Source organism: Tauraco erythrolophus, chromosome 12 (assembly GCF_009769465.1).
Source record: "Tauraco erythrolophus isolate bTauEry1 chromosome 12, bTauEry1.pri, whole genome shotgun sequence".
In the NCBI taxonomy this organism is placed as follows: domain Eukaryota; kingdom Metazoa; phylum Chordata; class Aves; order Musophagiformes; family Musophagidae; genus Tauraco; species Tauraco erythrolophus.
Window position 1 is genome coordinate 15529376 of NC_141476.1, and position 21724 is coordinate 15551099.

General features: G+C 36.9%; 1 protein-coding gene across 3 annotated transcripts in view; it reads right to left on the reverse strand.

The window, feature by feature from the left end:
* CACNA2D3 (calcium voltage-gated channel auxiliary subunit alpha2delta 3) overlaps positions 1–21724 on the reverse strand; it is a 445975-nt gene that overhangs the window by 310240 nt on the left and 114011 nt on the right. The gene's annotated exons all lie outside the window — the stretch shown is intronic.

Sequence of the window (21724 nt, forward strand, 5' to 3'; positions counted from 1 at the left end):
AAGGCGTATTTTTAAAATAATAGATAACATCTTCAAATCCAAATGTTTCTTCCACTATAATAACAAGGATTGTTTGAGAATTATGCAATTTGTTGTCACCACATGATATCTGCTATGCTACTTCATAGAACAGAAATAAATTATCCAGATTTAAAAACAAACAAAACAAAAAAACCCCACAACCCCTAACAACCAAGTTTTTTAAACCCTCAGCATGCATGATTAGTGGTACAAAAGTCTCAAAACAGCTCAACTACTAATAAAATAAATGAAATAAAAATTTAAAGGTAATTTTTTGCCACTAGTGCTCAGCACCATGCAGCTCTCATTCCAATACTGATTTTTGAAAGAACACAAAATAAAGCTGCTTTCACATTGGACCTTATTTTGAACATAGAAGTCTTTTTCAAATATTTCTTAAAATTAAAACAGGAGGTATTTCCTAATAATGCACTTGATTGCAAGCAACTGAAATAATAAAGAATTTCTAAATGACACATCAAATATAAAGGATTAGAAAAACAGAGATTAGGTTTGTTTACTTAGCAGATTTGAAGTCTCATGCATACTACCTTAACATGGTGCATAATCCAAAGAAGACTTTTCTGGTATTACAGAAGTAATATTTACCAAATGACAACATTTCAGTAGTATTATTTACCTCTTAATAATATTCAGTATTCCCTGTAGTAATGGTCCTTACCACTATCATCCAAAGGAAAAAAAGAGATCTCACTATAACACAGCTACTTGAAAAATTTAATTCATATAGGGGTTTGCTGCAGACATTCTCTTGTGAAAAGACGTTATATCCTTTCTAAGGTTTTGTTTAGGGTTCTTTATAGTTATGAATATTTTAACTATGGAAGTAACTGTTTCCAGTTTTTATTTAATCTACCTGAACATTCATATATGTACACCCCAAAATTAATCAAAGAATGATCTATCACAGAATACTCAATATATTACTTTTCTTTTCTTCGATCTGTCGGATGCTGGTACCAGTACATGTATATTTTTAAACATTCTGTATCATGAAGCAGGTGAGCTACAGGCTTTCAGTAACAATACAGAGAATGGACAGTCAAACACACTTTTGCTCCCCCCTTTTCACAACTGTATGCACTTCTATCAAGTCTCTGGATATAAATCAAAATGGAATCAGAATTCATATCAATTGCTATACAATTTGAACTGTAATGGAAACTGAACCAAGAAAAATATTTCTGGCTGCCAATTCAGCATGAATGCTTTAACAAAAACCTGATGGTTTAAAGCAGAGCCTCCTTGGTTACAGGGAGCGTTTGTGTTCACTGAGGTCTGCAAAGCAGCAGCATGTCACAGCCTTTCCTTCCACATCTCTCCCTCATCTCGCTCACAGGGGAGCAAGAGCCTCCCTAAACCCTTAAATCCTCTGCTGGGCTTCTGCATCTTCTCTGCAGACCCTGGTGGGAAGGTTTTTCATACCTTCTTCTCTAGTGCAGCTTTACAGATCTAAAAGATTTTATGAAAAACTGGAGAAACGACTGATGCCTAGGTTGATACAGAAGAGCAAGAGAGCAGATGACGTCCGTCATTTGGCTGTTTCCACCTTTACCTGTCCCATGTAAACACAACTGGTCTTAGCAAACCCTTTTGACCTAAACTTGAATTCAACTGAAACAGTTCCAACCTCAGGTGAATCAAACCAGAACCAAACTGAAAAATGTACCAGCTCACCTTCCTGCATACATGGGTAGAAGAACCCAACAACTAACGATGCATCACAACAGGCTATGGGAGGGAAAGCCATGAAAAGACATTTCAAATGAAACAGTGAAGTTCTGTAGAATTGTTCCTACTACTCCTGGACTGTATGAACAGTAGCAAAAACAGACCTTGCAATTTGAAAGGTTATCAAAGATTAATTTTGACCCATAATTTTTTTTTGCATTTAGAATTTAGAAAGAGAAGTACCACTAACTAACTATCCTGAAAGAGAAGCCTAAAGAGCAACTGAAACAGATTCTTCAACATTTGAAAGGTCTCAGAAGTCCATCTCTAGCACATTAGTGATCTGCTGAAAGCACTTTACAAACGTAGCACTCATTTTTCAAGTATGAAAAGTGCATTTTACGTAAAATAACTACACAAATACATTTCTTCAGGTGTGTACTCCTTTGTATTAAAGACATAGTTGCATTACTGCTCCGTGCACATCTATTAGAAAACATCATGACTCATGAGTTTGAGAGGAAAAAAAAGTGAAAGAAGGGTCAAAAAAATTCTTCATACAGAAATGAATACAGGAAAAAGAGAAACATGGTTTTCTTTCTGTGCTGAAATATTTACTTACTCACTGGAAGAAAAATTATTATAGTATTTCGTGAGATACCAGTGCCTAGATATTACTGTCTAGTGGGCTAGAAAAATAATTCATGGCTTCTTATGTAGTTTGTATTGATCCCAATGCATTTCAATTACATTTTTGCCTCAGTGAAATAAATTTAAACTAAGATTTATTCCCCCATGTAAGAAATAGCTAGAGAAGCATAAGATGGGTAATAGTAGAAACATCTGGTAAGGAGGGCAGTTCAGAAATTAAAAGTACTGATTGGTACTTTATTGATTTATTCATTAAGATTTCAGTTGTTACATTTGTTCTTTAAAACAAAACAAGCAAAAAAAAAAAAGTTGTATGCATTTCAGCAACATTCTTTACAGGAAACAAAACAACAAAAAAGTGAACAATCTACCAAGACATATTTTTCCTTGAAGACGTAGACACAAATATGCATGTGCACTGCATGTTTCACCCTCACAATCTAACAAGAAAATTAAGATTTTGGTATACTGAATGTAGACAACACAAGCATATGCTGCATTTTCTATGTAATAGTCCTTAACCACAGTTTGCTTTAAATATCTCAACACCATTATGAAAGAGACCATGAAAAATCTGGGAGAGTTACAGAGAAGGTAAGCCAGTAATAAGCCTCAACCCGTAAAACAACATATTAGTGGATATATACAGATGATATCAGAATGAAGAAATTGTATACAAACGTTTGAGGGCTTTTTGCTTGGGTTTTACTGTTTGTTTGTTTTCATTGGTGGTTTTTTTTTTTTTTAGTTGGTTTTTGGGAGTTTTGTTGGTTGTTTTGGTTTGGTTTTTGGTTTTGTTCTTAAAGAAGTCCCCAAAGGGATGAAGCATGATGGAAGAAATTCCTTTATACTCTAGAGGCAAAAAATATATAAACCACATGTAATACTGCAACATTTTTACATGGAGGCCAAAAAGCCCTTTTAAAATATTTTAATGACTGAACAGTTATCTAGCAATAATTAGCACAATTAGCGATTTTAACTTAATAGTTTATAACGACACTCAATACAAATGCCAATACATTTTCATCATTTGAGTAAACACGCTCTAAAATCATTCTGTAGCAAGTGAATGCTTTCCAAGCTGTGGTTATCCTGAAGGGAATTTTGAGTTATCTATATGCGTTTACGAGGAACGAATTACAAACACTGAGTGAGCATTGTTAGAGTTACACCATTTAAGGGTCTATATTTTAGGAATACTTAGCTCTATCTTGCTGTGGAAAGGTGTTTGCGTGTGCATGCACAGACAAGCCAAGGGCAGAATATAATCTTTACACAAAGAACAATTTTCACATTCTGTGGACAGTTCCATTGAGGTTCCCCTGGTTAAGGAACTAATCTTTATAACTTTCCCAGTACGTGCGAATACGAGAAAGATTAACTGAATTATCCAGCATATCACAATGCAGAATGGATAAAAACACAGCATGAACCAGGAGACGGAACAAATACCACATCCGAAAAAATGGTCACCGAAACACAATGTCAATGTTTGGTATTTTTGGTAGTACAAGTATCACAGATAATGTAGAGAAGGCTGAGAGAAGAAAAAGAAATGTTTGTTTCCTCTCAATAACATTAAAAAAAAAATCATCACCGAGTTATCTCTGAATAGGGTAATTTTCTTGACAAATGGTATTTTAATTTCAGTGAACTGATATTCCCAGATAAATTCTCATCCAAATGAGGTTGTGACAGAGAGAGCAAAGGAAGAGTGAATGAAACAGAAAAGATGAGGGGAAAAATGAATACAACAGAAAGTAAGGGGAAAATGGAACAGATGGGCAGAAAGGTGAAAATAAATGAAGAAGAAAATAACAATTTTGAGAAAAAATATCATGCAAACATCCAGAGCACAGGGTACTCATTTCAGCTTCTGAAAAGAACTTCTCTCTTTCCATGTGCTGTATAAGGGCTTCAGTTTACTTTTCAATGCCTCTTCTTCATTAGAAGCCCGTTTTGAAGTTAGATTAAATAAATTCATAAGCATAACAAAGTTTGAAACAGTTTCTGAACTCCTGAACTGCAGAGGGTCACTAATCTTTATCCACAAATGCTGACTGAAGTTATAGCCTTCTCCCTTTTCACTGATAAAATCTTGAAGTGTGTTTATATTTGTTTCCTTTCTATTTTTTCTAAGATAAACCAACTGCTACACGTAAAATCAGAAACATTGCTAGAAATTGCTCTTCTCCAAACCAAAGCGCTACAAATTTCCAAAAAGGAAAGAAGACTTTTCTATCTTAATTATAATCAGTATTTACTAGGTAGTGATATTATCTCAGTTCATAATATAAATTGTTTAAATTCTGTAATTTCAATATGATAAAATTTCATTTCAAAATAGCACAAAAAATGCTATATTGTGGTTTATTTATAAAAAGAAAAAGAAAGATCTACCCTCTCAATTGTAGATGCTCCTTCTTTACTCAGTCACGCCTCTCTGCTACAAAAACAACCAACTAGTACAGCTTCAGTTCTGTCGGTTAAAAAATGTGAGCTTGTCAGCAGACCTCTACTAACATATTATTTGCAAACTCACGAGCCTATGCCTTAACATTGCTTTCAGTACATTATGTGAATCTTGCCAGTTTTAGCTGTTACCTCCGTATTGTTCTGCACAACGCAGAATTATCGTATTAGGTGTACAAGAATTTCATCCAGAGTACACCTGACAAGGGCCACCAATTCTGACCCTGTTCTGAGCAGTGGGATATCATAGTCATTAAAAAAAAACCAACCCAATATGTAGGAAGGAAAACAAGAATTTGTGTAGCTTTAAAAACCTGTCTCCAAGACTCCTGTGTATGGAATTGTAACAAGGATTTCTATCTTAATAAAACCTAAGCAAACTTGGTTAACAAAGAAGACAGCAGGCAGCATAACAAAGGGAAACTAATCCCTGTTTTTAAGAGCTTATTTCTTTCATATTTTGTAACAAGTTTTCTGGCACATTATGAAGAAAAAACCTGCAGTATTCTATATATGGAAAATACTTACAACTACCAATATTTACCCTTCTTCAAGTGAAATAATCAGTGCAATTTTAATAACCTTACTCTTGATTTGAACATCTAATTTCTAATCAAAATTTATAGTAATTGAGCTGTGAACATGCCAAAAATATTTCCTAAATTGCAGACAGATAACCATTTAAAACACAGTTCAGCAGTCGAGCACATTCCTAGGAGAGGAACCAGAACTCGTGTTTCAATCATTGGAGCAATTTTCTTCACTGGCCTCATGAGAAGCCTACGCTGTGCATGTGGGAGCACTCGGTAATAGAGAACAAAACTTCAAAAACATTACCCAGGTACCTTCCTATGACTTCCCCATTTTGGAGTTCATTTCAGAATTTAAAAAGGGATTTCCTTTCAACGAAACCTGTAAGGCTGCAAGTGCTTTGAAAACTTCTGAAAAGCTTCGGCTGTTTTGGGAATGAACAAGATTGATTAGCATGAAGTGAGCTTAGGTAACATTCTGGCATGGGTGGCAATTCTTCCCTAAGCCCTTACTCCTATCAGAGTACTGAGGTTTACTTCTTTCACAGTTCATTTAGCGGAGAAGGTAAAGAAGCCAACAGAATATTTGATGTTGTTCATCAGTATCCCTATTATTTCCTATGCTTGAAAACAGTGTCATATAACATGGCAATGAACGCACCGATGTGCAAACAGGCCTTCGGCCTCACTATTTTACTGCAAATAGCTTTGCACATGCACGCCGTAACGAACGGAGCATTGCAGCCATCGGAGCCTAGCACCGACCTTGGAGGAATACTCGCTACCATCAGAAATACGCGCGCTTTTAGGCAGGCCAATGACAACAGCCTTACAATTTGGCTGGTTTTATCCTTGAGATTGGGGGGGGAGGGGAGGGGGGTCCAGGGAGAATTGGGAAACAGTTTCGTCTTTTCAGAAAGCTCAGCAGCATGTTTTATTTCCCACACTGTTCTCACCTGTGAGGTATTTTCTGGGAAATACTATCTCTAAAATTGCTGTTGATGTGGCTAAGATGCATTGAAAATTATTTAGCTCCTGTTATTTTAATATTAGAGTTCCTAGTGCTTGTAGCTTAAGACAGTTATCAATCTTGCAACTAAGGCCATACAAAAACATGACTGTTCTATGACTACTATCAAATTCCACTACAACTCACTAGACAATGCTCAGTCACAGTAAGTGCTGCATCGAAGCACAAAGTACAAATTATAAAAATAAATTAAAAGCCTAGCCGTTATTGCAAATAACTTCAATTATCCACTTATATTCATTCAAGACTGGTGGATTTTCAGGTTGATCATTGTTAGAGTGCTAGCTGGTTTTCTGCAGCAACATAAAGAGTTCAGCTTGGCAAAGAGCTGGACAAATAGAAATTATAAATGGATTAAAGTACATGAAACTCAAACATCGCATAACAGTGGCTAAGACAATCTTGGAGTAATTAGATGCATTTCTAACTTAACTAGGTCAACAACATATTTAGTTTTGGCATCAGGAGATTGCCATGGCATGGAAGGAAAGACTGCAGATGAAGAAGGTAACACATTTGTCATGTACTGAGTTCTGCTGTGCTCAAGGCTGCACAAAGCCACTGTATCAGATACAAAATATGCAGATTACCCAATCTGCTCCTACCATGTTATTATGTCTACCACCGAGCAGAAAGGAAGGATGTGCTAAATAAGGTTTTATTCCATACTTTTGCTTCCATATGTCCTAGCTATCAAGGAATCAGTTCAACTGCAGACAAAACTTCAAGCTGTTTCAGGACTATTTAAAATGTGATTTGCCTGCCTGGGGTATAGCAGTAACCAGGTCCTTCAGCCACCTCCCCTACCTCAGGCCCAAGGGGAAGGTTCTTCAGCATTTCACACCAGTTATGTATTCATCCAAGGTTGGGTAATTCTCTGAAAATAAATCTATATCTATTTAATTCCACTTGAATCTTTTTAATTCCACTTGAAACACGGCAACACAATTTGTAAAATTTTGCTTTCAATGAATAATTCATAACTGGTGCATTGCTCACTTCCACATAAATTTAAAAATCCATTTACAATGTTACTTTATAAAACACATTCCAAAAATCAAAGGAAGCTGGCCTGTGTATACATCTAAATATTCACCTGTTTACATATACATTATATATATTTATTCAATACTAACCTGTAAGTATCGTTATGATCTGTATTCCCATCCTCTGTACTGAAATCAGAGTAAAACATCTGACTTAATAATTTTTTTTCACACATTTAAGCTACTGCAGGTCACACTTTTTACCTGACTGTCAAAATCACTGTCCTGTTTGGATAAAGCCAGACTGTCTTTCTGCATTTCAGTACAGTGAGGACATATACAATGTCTGAGCAAAAATAGTTTGTCCTCAGCTCTGACACCTCTAAACGTTGTTGCTGGATATTTGGCAGATATTGCTGAATAAAGATTTGGGATAACTGTTTTCACGCAAGCTCATTTAATGCAAAATTCGCCACTGGTAGGATTTGTCTCACTTAGCCTCAGCTATTTCAAAGTTAATCATCTCTACACAAGTTAACTGAACATCCTCCTTATGTAGAGATAGAAAACTCCAAAGGTGCTGCTTCTCCCCTTCTAAAATAGCTCATAAGATACAGGAAAAACTTTGGAGCTTCTTCACTCTTTTCTTCATTAGGTGCTTAACTTCATATGAATGAAGTGAAGGGAGATGGTTCCCACACTGTGCAACATAAATGAGATAAAGAGAAATGGAACTATTCCCATGCTCACTCAACAGGCAAAAAGAGTCTTGGAGCAGCACTTTGTCCTGACAGCAGCCCTGGGACTAGTCAAGGTGTTTCTGTTCTGTTTACATTCAGAGAACCAAGTGAATCCAATTGTCTTTGCTTTGTTCCCTATTTCAGCTTTTTCCTCACCTCTGCACTAAGGCTCCATCCCCCAAGTTAATTCAAATTCAGCTTGCAATTTTTGGTCTAGTTCAGCAAAATCAGCTATGATATACTGTCCTTCTTCCAGTTTCCAACCTGATTACTATCACACAACAACAGCAAAAAAATCCTCAAGATTTATTACTCAAAACAAAGGTCAGTTCCAGAGTTTGCAGGCGCTTATTTCCGTTGCCTAGCCCAGCACTCAATCACAAGACACTGAGCCTTGTCTTTGCTCAAACCAAGCCATGAAAACAGTAGGCATTACTCTCTCTCAAGTGAAGTCGGTTGGACCATTGTTTTTCACTTCCCACAGGGTCAGGATTTCAGTCACCAAGAGACTAAACTGAAGGGAAAATTAAAAAAAAAAAAAAAAAAAAAAGAAAAAAAGGTAAATCAAACTGAGTTTTCTACTAAAACCTTCCTAATTCTCTGTGGCAAGTTGAATTCTCTGAGCTAGATATTGAGGTAAGTAGAATATTGTTGCAAAGATGTGAAGAAAGAAGTACTAAAGGGGTGGTGTCTCTCCAATACAAGGAGCCAGTTTAAGGCAGGGATACAGCAAAAATTCTGTAGCAAATATTTCATCTTTTACAATAACTGTCCTGATAATTTAAACAAACCAGTATTAGCTTTGCTATATTTCTACAATTTTATAGCAAATATATTACACTAAAAAGTTCAAACACTGTTACAGAGGCAAAGCCAAACTAAGCTAGGAAATGCAGAATGAGGTTGCCTCTAACTTTAATCCCCAGTATTATAGTACCGTTTTGTCCATACGATTTTGCTTGGTTAGAACACTGAAAAACATCATCTAACATCCTGACAGTCCTCACTAGCAGAGCGACGGCAGTTGGTATCCATTTCTATGTGTATGAGCGATGGATTTTTGCAAGCATTCAGCTGAGACTTAGTAATCCAGTGTTACATCTCAGGTTACACAGGCATGGATTCTTTGGCCCACTTCAATGCTGCAATGTCCCCAATTCTGCCTTCAAACATAACCATAGCTTGCTCCTGTTCCTTTCCTATCTAACTACAGCCCTAGACCTACTCCTATTTCTTTCCTACCCCTCTCCACTCTCCTCCTCTCATTAAGCTCATATTGCATGTTCCAAACTCCAATGCTAAGGCTTTTCACGCTACTCTCCACCTCTTCTTCTAGCACCTACCAATTATTCTTTCTCCTTCTTCACATCAGCCTCAGTGTCCACACTGCCAAGCATGTTCATAACCAGTCTTTTCCTGGCTTCTGCCTCATTCCTCGCTCTGCCAAGCTCTATTTCCAGTTTCCCCTTTCCCCCGTACAACTTCATTGAACCTATCTAGAATATCTTGTACCATTTCTAAATCCCAGGACAGTCCAATCCTGTTCCCTTTGTCTCCTTGAACCATCTCATTATTCTCCATTCTCTGTTCTTCTTGTGCCAGGACCTTCCTCAGCTGCTTCTAAACCCATCAACAGACTCTTTCCTGCTGACCCTTCCATTCTCCAGTGCCCTAACATGAACACAGAGACAGACAAGACAAGAAATCTCTCTCCTCAAATTCTCTCCTGTGTCTAGAAGGCACATGGATGCACTGAGAGTGCCTCAGGAGAGAAAGGCTTTGTGTCCCCTGCCTGCTGCTGGCTCAAGCCATAAGAAATGGTGCAATTGCAGCAAAGTTTTGTTCAACCATGTACTGAAAAATCACAGTGCAAAGAATTTTCAAACATCTCACTTATAGACAGTTTTGCTCTGCTACATTTCTAATGGCCATATGCCTCTATATGCAGAGTTTCCAAATGATAACAACTTGATCCAGCTGGAACAGATTTTCAAGGAAAACCTTGTTTCAAGGCCACATGCCTGCCAATTTCAAGAGTTCGTTCCCAAGCACAGGAGTGCTAGAGAGTCTTAATGAAAAGAACATCAGTGTTATTTTTAAAAGAGTAAACCGATGTATTTTCCTCAAGTTTCTTTCTTGGAAATAGCTGCAGTTCAAAGATAAAATTCCAAGCTTTTTTGGTCTCCTGGACCATACTTTATCATCCTGAAGACTTGACTGCTTTTGAAGATGGTGAAATTAATTACAAAAGCAACTTTCAGACTAAGTGATAATTCAGTCTTTTCATAATTTTCTGGCAGGTCTGGTTAGAAAAAGAAAAAATATTGAAACTCTCTGGTCACACATTTATCTAGCTGATTAATCTTATGGCCACACTTAGTAACTAGACATTGGTTCCATGTACCTAGAAGGATTTTCTGGTATGCTATGAATTAATGCTGAAGTCAACGAACAATATAGGGGCATTACTTTTCCAAAGTCATGCTTATATACAGACTTACAAGCCTATATATAGGAACAGACTCCATCCCATCTATCTATATTTTTAAAAATAAATCTTCTTGTAATAATAGTATTTTTTGCTCCATCTCAAGAACAATATTAAACCGTCCTTGTAATTAAAGGAACATTTGCAAATTCCTAAACCCAAAGGAAAGGCTGCATTGCCTAGTCAAATCCTTATCTGCCTTACTACATAAAAGGTAATGAGTTCAAATCCAGTGGGGGCTTGTTTTTTTTTATTAAGAGAAGTTTTGTAACTTGCATTCTCCTAGTAACTAAAAGATTGCTGTACTTTCACCTCTTAATTAGTTTTTATTAACTGAACCGTTCAGCATTTAATTATCATATGCATGTTTATTCGGAAAACAAAGTAAAATTTGCAACACAGCACCTCATTTCCATTAAGTTTGACACATCTCTAGATTTTGCTATGACCTAGGGAACTATTTAAAAAATACTCCCATTTTTCTTCATAATTTTTCCTCCTGAATCTCAAAGCACTTCTAAAATGCAATTGGGGAGGAATATCAGCCTTCACACAGCTAACTAACACCTGCAGGTTCAAAAAGTGACAACTAAGACTGCCACCAAGCTGACAAAAACAAATACCTTATATTTGCAGAGGCAGTGAGTAAATTGTAACAATAGTTTTCCTCTTATTTTGGATTATAGGAGAATAGTGAACCACCCCATACTGCTGGCAAGGTTTCCTCTGTCAGCTGAACCGTTCCCTGACCTGCCACCACAGGATCTTCAGCCATACATTCATCTGCAACCAGCAAGTGTGCTCCAAACTTCAAAGTCCTAACCAGGACAAAACCACCAAGGTCATTAACGTTGCTACAAGCAGTTTGAACTCGTAGTCAACTCTGATCCTGAGAAACTTCCAAAACGTGTTTTTTTTTCCTAACAAACCATGATGCCCTAAAGACCTGTAATTGCTGATGCTCCTTACCTTCTCTATTTTTCCAGTCTAAAACTCATGCCACACTAGTGTAGGAGAATCACAAAAATGTGAGACCCAAAGGAGAAAGGAAAGATCTAAGCTAGCTCTCTGGTTCCATATGGAGGGAGAGTTCCCTTTTGTTAAATCCTTATTCCATGAGGTTACCTAGGCTTTGCAGGCTGAAGCCTCTGCGAACACCTTGACTTTGTACGCTCCAATAAATGTATAGCCGGTGCTGGCAATAGCACGGCCAAAGCCGGGTAAGAGAATGGCTGACAGTTCCTCCAGCTCAGGGTTTGTGAGGGGATAGCAGGAGACTGCTTCAAGCAAACTGCAGGGCCAGCTTTAGATGTTACCTTCGTGTAACCCCACTGACGCCAGTGAAAGGGGTTTGCGATAGACCTGGTGTATTTGTGCAATGTCAGATTGTGAAATTTCTCATCTGTTGAAACTATTACATCTGTTGGCCAACATCTCTTAAAGACTTATGTATTGGCCTTGGCTTTTAAATAGTGTCTTTCATGCCCTTTTAGCAGTTACAACCTATTCCAGAGTAATAAACTGAATAAAGTGATTTGCAGTATCTGTCACGAAAAATATCTAATACTATTGAAATAAAGATTAAATATTTTCTACAACAAAAATATTGTAATTATTGTTTTTACTATACCAGGATACAAAGATGAGTCAAACATGTTCAGTAATTAAAGCTTTCATCATAGACCCTTGAAAAAATAAACACAGAATTAAACCAAAGAACACTTCAGTGTAACACTAAAACGGTTCAGCATGAGTTCTCATCAACCAGATTTTTTCTTTTTCTAATACATGACACAGTCCATATAAACTATATAATACCTCAATTATATAAGTACTAATAAATAGTAATAAAAATTAATAAAAACTACAAAAAAAAGATGGAGCAATGATTTCTTGTATCAGAGAATTTCTCGGTGGTCTACTGTAACTACTGGTAGAAGATCTGAAATAAAAATTGACTAAAAAAACAAAAGCAAAGGGACAAAGATTTAGTGTAATCGTACAGAAAGCATATAGATAGTCCATATATATTAAACACAAATATTTATAAAAAAAAAATACAGCTCAGTTTACGCTCTTCTTTCCATGGTTCTGCACAATCTTCAATTGCTTACAAGCAATTTGCCTACCACACTTTTGAATTCAAAGTATCACACTGGTAAGTTCTCCTAAAATTTCTTAGTTCTCCTTACTTTTAACTCAATAACATAAGGTCATTAACAAATATTGGCAAGTTACTAACTGTCCCAAGCTTTCCAGACTGCTCAGGTATCCCCTGAACTAACTCGAAGCAGCCCTTGCTTTAGCACAGCTCTGGCAAAGCCCTACCAAGCAGCCCATCCCCTCCACACGACCTGCTTGCCCAGATGGCAGACAGGCATCTTTTCTGCATTGTACTCCGAGAGGAGGTTCCAGTACAACGCTGCCCAAGCGCAGAGGATTTTTTCCAAGTTTTGCTCTTCCTTGGTCATTCTTAAAGACACAGCTTTTTACATTCAAAGCCCACCCATGGTCACTGCAGGGATGCTGCAAGTGGACTGGAAGGAGCAGGGTTTGATGCAGACACTGTGCCACTGGGTAAGGGACAACCAATCCGACTGAGGCCTTGATGAGGCACCAAGTGATACAGATACGTGCCCTCAGCTGGGACTGCTACTCAAACACGGAGCGTACAGTTGTATATATCACTGTCCTGAATCATCTCCAAAAACATACTGCAGCTTTACTCGTAACCAAAAAGACGATAACAGTTTCATATAAAATTTTGGTTACTTTCTAGTCAATGGTTGCATATAATATTACAGCTTTTTAAGTGTCTGTATAGATACAAATAAAGGTAGTCAAATGTGATTGCACGGCTGAAGTTTTTCTAAAATGAATAAAATCCTTTTTGCTTGATACCTTTGCCAATCTTAAGAAAAACATCAAAAAACTACCATTTAAAATACAAAATATATAGCCATTTTTTTGGCAGGTCTTTAACAAAAGCTATCACTTATCAGATACTTTTTTACACTAATTCTTAAGGAAATAAGCTGTGCTTTGCTGGGATCTACCTGAACTCTTGGAAAGGAAAATAAGCTACTGTAAGTTGTGAATCCACAACTTATGTAAGTGGATTATTTCTATGCATTTCATCATGTTGATTGATGAACACAACAACCTACTAATCTAATGTGCCGGATCCTAATAACATCTCCAAAACCTAAAATACTTAAAGCACTAACGGAATCTGAAACATAAGTAGTTCTTGCTCATTAGCAGTCTACTTGTGAAGTGCTCTTTCCCCATCACTGCACTCCTCCAAGCCTTGTTATTTAACATTCCACTGTCAAAATAAAATATAACTATAGCTATGTCACCCTTAAATTTTCAAATATAGGTTTTTTCACCTCTATGTCTACCTGATTTTTATTATCTAGTGTAGCTAGGAATAAATTATGGTTGCCGTATAGAACATTTTCTAGACAGCACAGAATTTTGGGGACAAAGACTGCCACCTTTTGGCAATAGTCTATAACAAAAAAAAAAAGCTGTTTTCTTATGCAAATTAATACTGGCTTAGTAAATATTTTTACTGTATTATTTTAGCAACGTACATCCAGCAAACAAACTGAAGAACAAAACATACGGTTCAAATGAAGCAAACCTGAAAAAAACCCTGCCTTTAGGATTGCTATGTAAATCAGAAAAATCAGAGTTAGTTTTTTTTCCTGGAGCACACTATTAGCAGAGAGCCCTAGAACACAATGTTGAATATTACACAGGAAAACACATCTGTTTAAAGATAAAAAGGTGAAGAATGGCACATATGAATTTTTATGCACAGTTTTCTTTTCCATGCAGCACTGATTTAACCTTTCAGTAGATATGCTCTCTGCATTAGGTCAGAAGACCTAAAGAAAACCAATTAAATAATTAACTGCATCATAATACAAATAATATGTTACCAATCCTAGCTCTGGTATTTCTCACATTTTCAGTGCTTGACCTTGGAAACAATGGATTTTTCCTTTGGGTTTTGAGCAATTTTTTTTTTTTTTAATAGCCAAAATGAAAAGGGGTAAAAACAGATTTCATCATACAGCATGACAGTTACATTGGCATGGTTTCAACAGAAAGACCTTTACATCTGGTAATGTTCCTGATGGAAAAAAACATCAGGGATGGCTGAGTTACCATCCCTGGAAGCATTTTGAAAAAGTGTAGATGTGGCACTTGGGGACATAATGTAGTGGTGGACTTGGTAGCAGTAACGGTTGGACTCAATAACCTTAAGGGTCCTTTCCAACCTAAAAAAATTCTATGATTCTATATCGGTATTTTGCTATTGGAGCAATGTAACTGTAATAGCATCAGAAAAGGAAAGGACAAAATGGATTTCCTTGTTTATGGACTTCCTAGTCATTTGCTGATGGCAGAGGAACGATCAGGAGTTACACTGCATTCTCACTAGAATTGTTTCATCATACTTAAAGACATGCACATGAACATACAGATGTACTCTAAAATGACATTAGTACCACAGCTAAGCACATCCTTAGTGACAAAGAAAATCCCAAAAAGTTATCTGGGAATAAAGGAGCTCCAGGTGACCAGGCCTAACTCACAACTATCATCTTTATAGATCAAGAAAAAGACTTACTGTAATAAAGAAATTAAAAGAATGGATGAGCCTTTGGATTCTGAGAAATGTAAAAAAAAAAAAAATACAGGCAGAAGTCTCCTTTACAGGCAACCCAAAGCATGGACAGAAATTCTTCGGGAATAATTAGGAAACGGTTTGAGGTTTTAGAAGAATACGTAGAGATCTCAGAAAACACTCATAGCAAATGATCAAACAATCCCATGTGTATGAAATGTGCTGAGAGGTCCAAACGAGGTAAATAATACAGAGGACAAAGGAAAGGCCAAAACAGGACAAGAGTTAAAACTTAAAAGCCTGCAAGTCAGCAGCATGGAAAAAAAACCCACAACATTATTACTTTTATTTTCACAAGACAATGTAAAAGCCAGAGCTTGTACAGAATAGCAGAGAAAATGAAGATAGTACTAAAAAAAATAAGACTAATTTGTAAGGATATCAATATGTGAAGAAATCATGTAACTTAAAGAATGACACAGAAATGCAGTCATATTCTTGCTAAAACAAATGCAATTATACAAATATCAAGAGTATTTTACCGAGCTTCTCAATGCTGAAATTCACAAAAGCAAACAACAATCGGCCTTTTTCCAGACAGCTGAGCCATTTGTAGAAGAATGAAATTGTGAAGATCTTCAAGAGGCAATCAGAATTACTGAGGAGCAACAAAAGCACCAGGTGTGAGTAATCTTGCCACTGAATTTTCAAGAACATGAGGCAAAAAGGAAGTCAAACACTTTATAGGGCTATTTGGTTGGTTTGAGTTTGGGGAAAATTTTCAAGCGTAACAAGAGAGATATATGCTGTATTTGAGTTTAAAAACTCGAAAAATAACCCTATTCATTTTACTGAAAACTAATCTGATATTGGAGAAGAGCATTTAGAAGCTTTAGCTTAAAATGCTATTTTAAAAAACAGTTACATTACACCAGCATGTTAAATGTGTATCTCTCTTCCACAAATGTGGGAGAGGGTTTTGGTTTTTTGCTGTTGTTGGGTTTTGTTGTTGCTGTTCTTGTTTTTAACTGTATTAAATACAGATAATCTATTAAAACCGGGAACTTAAACAGAGCTCTCCTTCTGATTTTAAGAACCTAAATATCTTCACAATTAATAGCTCACCCCCTTTAAAGACTAGCTGTTTTGAAAACAAGTGACTAACTTCATGCCATATGGAATTTCATTGATTTAACTGAATTTCAGCAGTATAATTCTGCTTTTACTAGTGGGAGTTATGAAAGCAGATGAAGGGTAGCAGAGCACAGCAGAGCCTACTACCTGCCTGGCACCATAACCACCCTGCACAGATGGAAGAGAGATATGGTACAGGCTTCCAGGCCACACAATTCACAGCTCTTCGGAGCAGTATGACAGTACCTACTGCTTAAAAAGTATTTTGCTACTATCAGCAGGACTTCCGTCTGGGGACTGCCAGGGTCCCCATGCACATATTACACCACTTGCTAAAGAATGCACCATTTACAATCTTTTCAAAATCATGTCCTGGTGGTCAGGCTTAATGTCTTTAATATCCTTCCCTTGATAGTTTTCAGCTGACTGAAGAAGTAAAGAAAAACATTTTTAGGACTCTCAGATATAAAAGGCTAGGTGCGTAGAACAGTATCATTATCTTGGTAGCCTCAACACTGAATTTCTTTAGGTGTTGTTTTTTGGGGTGGTTTGTTTTTTGGGTTGGGTTTGGTTTTCTTTTTGGTTGGAGGTTTTGTTGTTGTTGTTTTGGGATTTTGATGTTTAGGGCTTTTTTTTTTTTTTTGCACATGCTGCTTAGTCTGATTCTCATGAGCTACTTAAGCCTCTTTTTTCCAATGGGTGTTTTGAAAATTATATTCAAATAAAAAAATGCATGTAAGATGTTTCCCACAAATCTTTAAGAAGTATGAATGATGGCTAAGTCAAACCAATAAAACTCGCAAGGTCAATTTTATTACATGAAGGTGTAATAGACCATGTAAATGGTAATTAAATCCTCAGTTTTTGGAAGTTGTGATATTGCTTCCTTCTTCAGACATTCAGCAGGGATTTGCAAAAGCAGACACTGAAACCCAGAGATCTCCACTGATATATCTAGCAAAATATTTCAGTTTCTCATTAACACAAACTGCAGAACAATAAAGGATAAGCCCTTATACAGTAGTATAATCAACCAGTACTAGTAAGTACAGTAATGCAACACTCCCATGTAAAAACACGGGTATTGATATATTAATTCGGATCACATCTTGATACAAAGGTTGTGCTGACTACCATCACACTCGACTATCTGATGAGATAAGGTACATGGAAGAACAGCATAATGTCTTAATTATACTTTATATATGTGTGTTGTGTACATTAACTTTTAACATCTGCAAAAAACACAGTCACAGGAAATTGCAACTCCAACCCTGCCCTGTTTGTGCAGGTATCACACAGATCTGCTTGATGACCTCGAAAGTAAGCAAGTTGTGGTCGCAAAGTATTTCACCAGGCAGGTACTACTTTGTCTTGAAATCTACTTTCGTGCTCTGATATAGTGAATCAATGCAACAAAACCACCTTAACAGAATAATTTTGAGGAAAATAGCTAGGTGAGAACCTAATAGAAAGTCCCAAAATTATAATTTTGAACATTTTCAGTCCTATTCTTGTAAGTGGTTTCACAGATAATGCTTCCATTTATGCAGACTATACTGCTTTGGGCTAGTTTCCCAAATCATTTACATTGTGATACAAGTTTGTACTGGTTTTAAAATAATTTTATCTCCATTTTAAAAGACTGTAGATAAACTAAAGAAAAATTTATGACAGTAAATGAGCCAACACAGTAACAATATGGTTTTGTTTATGACTCCCATCTCTATTTTGCTTTATGTTTACTTTTTTTCCAATAACATGGAAGTATCAAAGGATATGCTAATGATAAGCCATAGTGGCAGTGACAGATAACACTTTAAAGGTGAAATGCATAATTCTCTAATAACCTTGGCCACATAGTCACCTTCCCTGAAACACACAGTGCAAAGCCAGTCTTTTTTCATCGCATTACTCAGCCTCAAATTAAGAAATAAACCTCAGGTTTTGGTGGGTTTTTTTGTTTTGGTTTTAATACAACTAGAGCTAAAACTCATTTGGAAGTATCACTTCTTCAAAACGGATACTATTTTGTTTCCTGTTCAATCATCAAGAGGATAAAAAGATACCTTAGCACTGTAAGACAGCTAATTGCTTTCTGCTGGTATACTGGTAATGCTGCACAAAAATATCTGTTCTCCCACCTTAAATTGCAGTATTAAATTCTTGAGTTTTGTGTGGCAATTGTTATATTCAAATATTGTTTATGTATAAAGATCAAACCTTGAAAAATTATGTGGTTTGCTCTGCTGAGATGTCTAACTATTTACATCCCCAAAGTAGCTTGGAGTCATTCACTTCTCAGCTCATTTAACAGATTTTACACAGATTTCTTCCACCTCAATTAACATTGCCTAAAACATTACAAATTGTGAAATTCTTTCACATTAAAGAGAAAACAAATATTAGAAACATTTCCAACCAATCTGCGCCTCACAACTATCACCTTTATGTTATAACATGAAACACTACACTCTCTTCACATCACATTTTGCAAGAAAGCAGACTTTATTCAGTCTATTTTGTCTTTGCACATTCTTGCAGGCAAATGTTTTAAAAAGCTTTTCTCTAAAAATTCAAATGCAGTGGAGCGTTGTGTTTTCAAGCCATATATTATTACAGCACAGATTTTTGAACAACTGCAAGAAAAAGAAGTGAACATAAACTGACCAGTTTGTGTTTAAAAAAAACCCCAACACTAGAGATGTTAATAGGTAGCAAAATAGCTTGATTTCAAATATGAATAAGCTCGAATTGCACATTTAAAACCTGAATCAGGATATTGTGCCTACATCTGACACCATACAGGAGTGTCAGCACATTAAGTTCCAGCAGTACACTAACCTCCCACATATCACAAATACACCCTTTTCCTAAATGATGATACATATGCAAGTTTCTTTTTAATTTTAGTAATGTTACTTGAGTTGGTGTCGCTTTTTAGCTGTTACTTTTCAGCCATTCATACGCTTTTCTTAACCTACACATTTACATCGAATACTGGGGAGAGAGCAAGGACAAAGCAATGTTCTTTGTACTTGCAGTGGACAAAAGGAGAATTTGAGGCTATTTGCCATGCGTTCCTGTTAGAGTTCGTTCTACTCTTGTGAAAGGTAAACACCTACCTCCCACAGGCTTTTATTGTGGAAAATTCCACTGCACCACAGAAATGAAGCCTTTAATGATGCTTTTCACACTGGAATTGTATATTTGTTCACATCCATTTGCAAATCTCCAATGGCAATTTGAAAGCTATTTTTCCAGGGTCCTCGAGTGTGGAATTCACTCAGGGATCTCTGGAGCAGTATCTGGCAGAACCCAGATTTCTCTGTCCCAGGAGTTTAGAAGCCAAGTAGAAAGTGGACAGTATCAGCTACAATACACGTTCATTCAAGAAGCTGGAATTCATCTTTTCTCCAAATCAGGATTTAGAGGTTTGAGAACACTAGACAAAACACCACCAAGAGCCTCACTAGCTCTGGGTTCAAGAGAATGAGTTTTCCTGTCTGAAAATTCAATCTGTTTCAGTCAAGTTCCCAGAATAAGCTCCTTCCCATTGTTCTTATTGCCTACTGATTAAAAGTCTACTCGAGAAAGCCAAACATAAAATCACTTTCTCAAAAATTGTGACTTTTTTATTCTTCAAAAGCTCCAAATGTACGTAGGGTTACAGCAAAGGAATCTGCCTGACTCGTTGGCATCTCTGTATCACCAGGGTTGTGCGGCTCTGGACACAAGGAAGTCAGCAAACAGTCTAAGTCTTTTTGGAGCGTTTGGTGGTGTTGGGGTTACTTCATTCATTTTGGTTCCCTAAAGAGGCAATAAGTAAATAAATACTTCAAGATTTCAGAGTATTTTCTATGAGCTACCAGGATAAAATAATCATCTGCACAGATGCTTTAACAGCACTGAGAGGAGCCAGTTCCAGAGACACAGAAATCATTCCAATTTCAATTTCATGTCAAGTGCTAACAGAGGACTTCAGAACAGGCATCTGTGACCCAGCCAGCACTGCTCTGGTTTCGGAGCAATTTCCCTTCCACGAAGGCTCCCTTTCACAGTCACTCGTTCTAAATTTCTTTTTCAGAAATAGAGGTTTGGAAACTTCAAAGCCAATTAATTCCGTCCTTTAGTGAGAGAGAAAAATCACAAAGCTTGCTGTCTCTACAGCCTGACTGCAGAGAGAGGAAAACAAAACAAAAATCAAACAAACTGCTCCTTCAGGTAGCAGAGAAAGTGCACTGTGGAGGGGTGCAGGTCTAGGAAGAGTACGCCTTGCTCATTGAAGCGTAGGAAGATTAATATCCCAAGTACATCTTCTGTAGTTGCATTCACGGAATTATCAGGAACCAGCTGAAGAGCAAGTGCAAAGACCTGTAGATCCTTCCTGGGTATAAGAGCCCTAATAGAAGCCAGAGGAGAGCTACAGAGGCAGAAGAGACCACTGCTCACAAGCCTCTCTCCGCGGAAGGCCGCTACCGAAGGAACGCAGCACGGCTTGGAGGGGGGAAATGCTAATTCTGGGCTGGCTTATTATCTGCTTGAAGTAATGAAATGAGCCAGGGTGGCATTTCATCCTTGAGGTTTAAGGTTTATTTTCAAATCCAAAGAAAATGAAGCTCAGAGATACTGCGAACTTCAACAGATTTCACACAGCTTACCCCAAAATTAATAAATGCCTTGGTGGTATTCCTTTCTTTCTTTTTTAATTAAGTGATTTCCAGATAGAGTAGACAGGAATACTAAAATTAAAGGATACACCGAATCTTATTACTAGTTTTGCTGTTCTGCAATTCCAGTGAGAATTTTACCATTTCCAGAAGCTCTCTCTATTTCTGCCTAGTTTTTGTCTTGTTCTGAGGCAAATTTGATGCCAGTTTCAGAAGATGGGGAAAGTGCTATACAGAATTAATTTCCACTGCAATCCTATTTCAAAGTATCTCTTTGAAGGTAGCACCTGCTGCAGATTTGGTATTCTCAGAACATATGCATCACTGCAAATCTACTTTGCCTGGCAGTTTAAGTGAGACATTTACATATCCTCTCTTGATTGCAGTATTCCACATTTCACCTAAGTCCCACAAAATCATTTGCTGTCAACATTTTCCTTCTATATCACATGGTACCTATCATGACACATTCTGAATTGTAAGGAACATCCACAGACCAGAAGAACTAGGTATGCCCAATGGCAAAAGTTGGATTAATTGCTTAAATGAGAGAGATCCAAAACACTGCTCAGGGACCACTTTGCAACAGCATTTCTTGCAATCGCTAGAGACAGGTTTCTGCGGAGAAAAAGATGATCATTTATGTACTGATAGTTTTGAGAGTT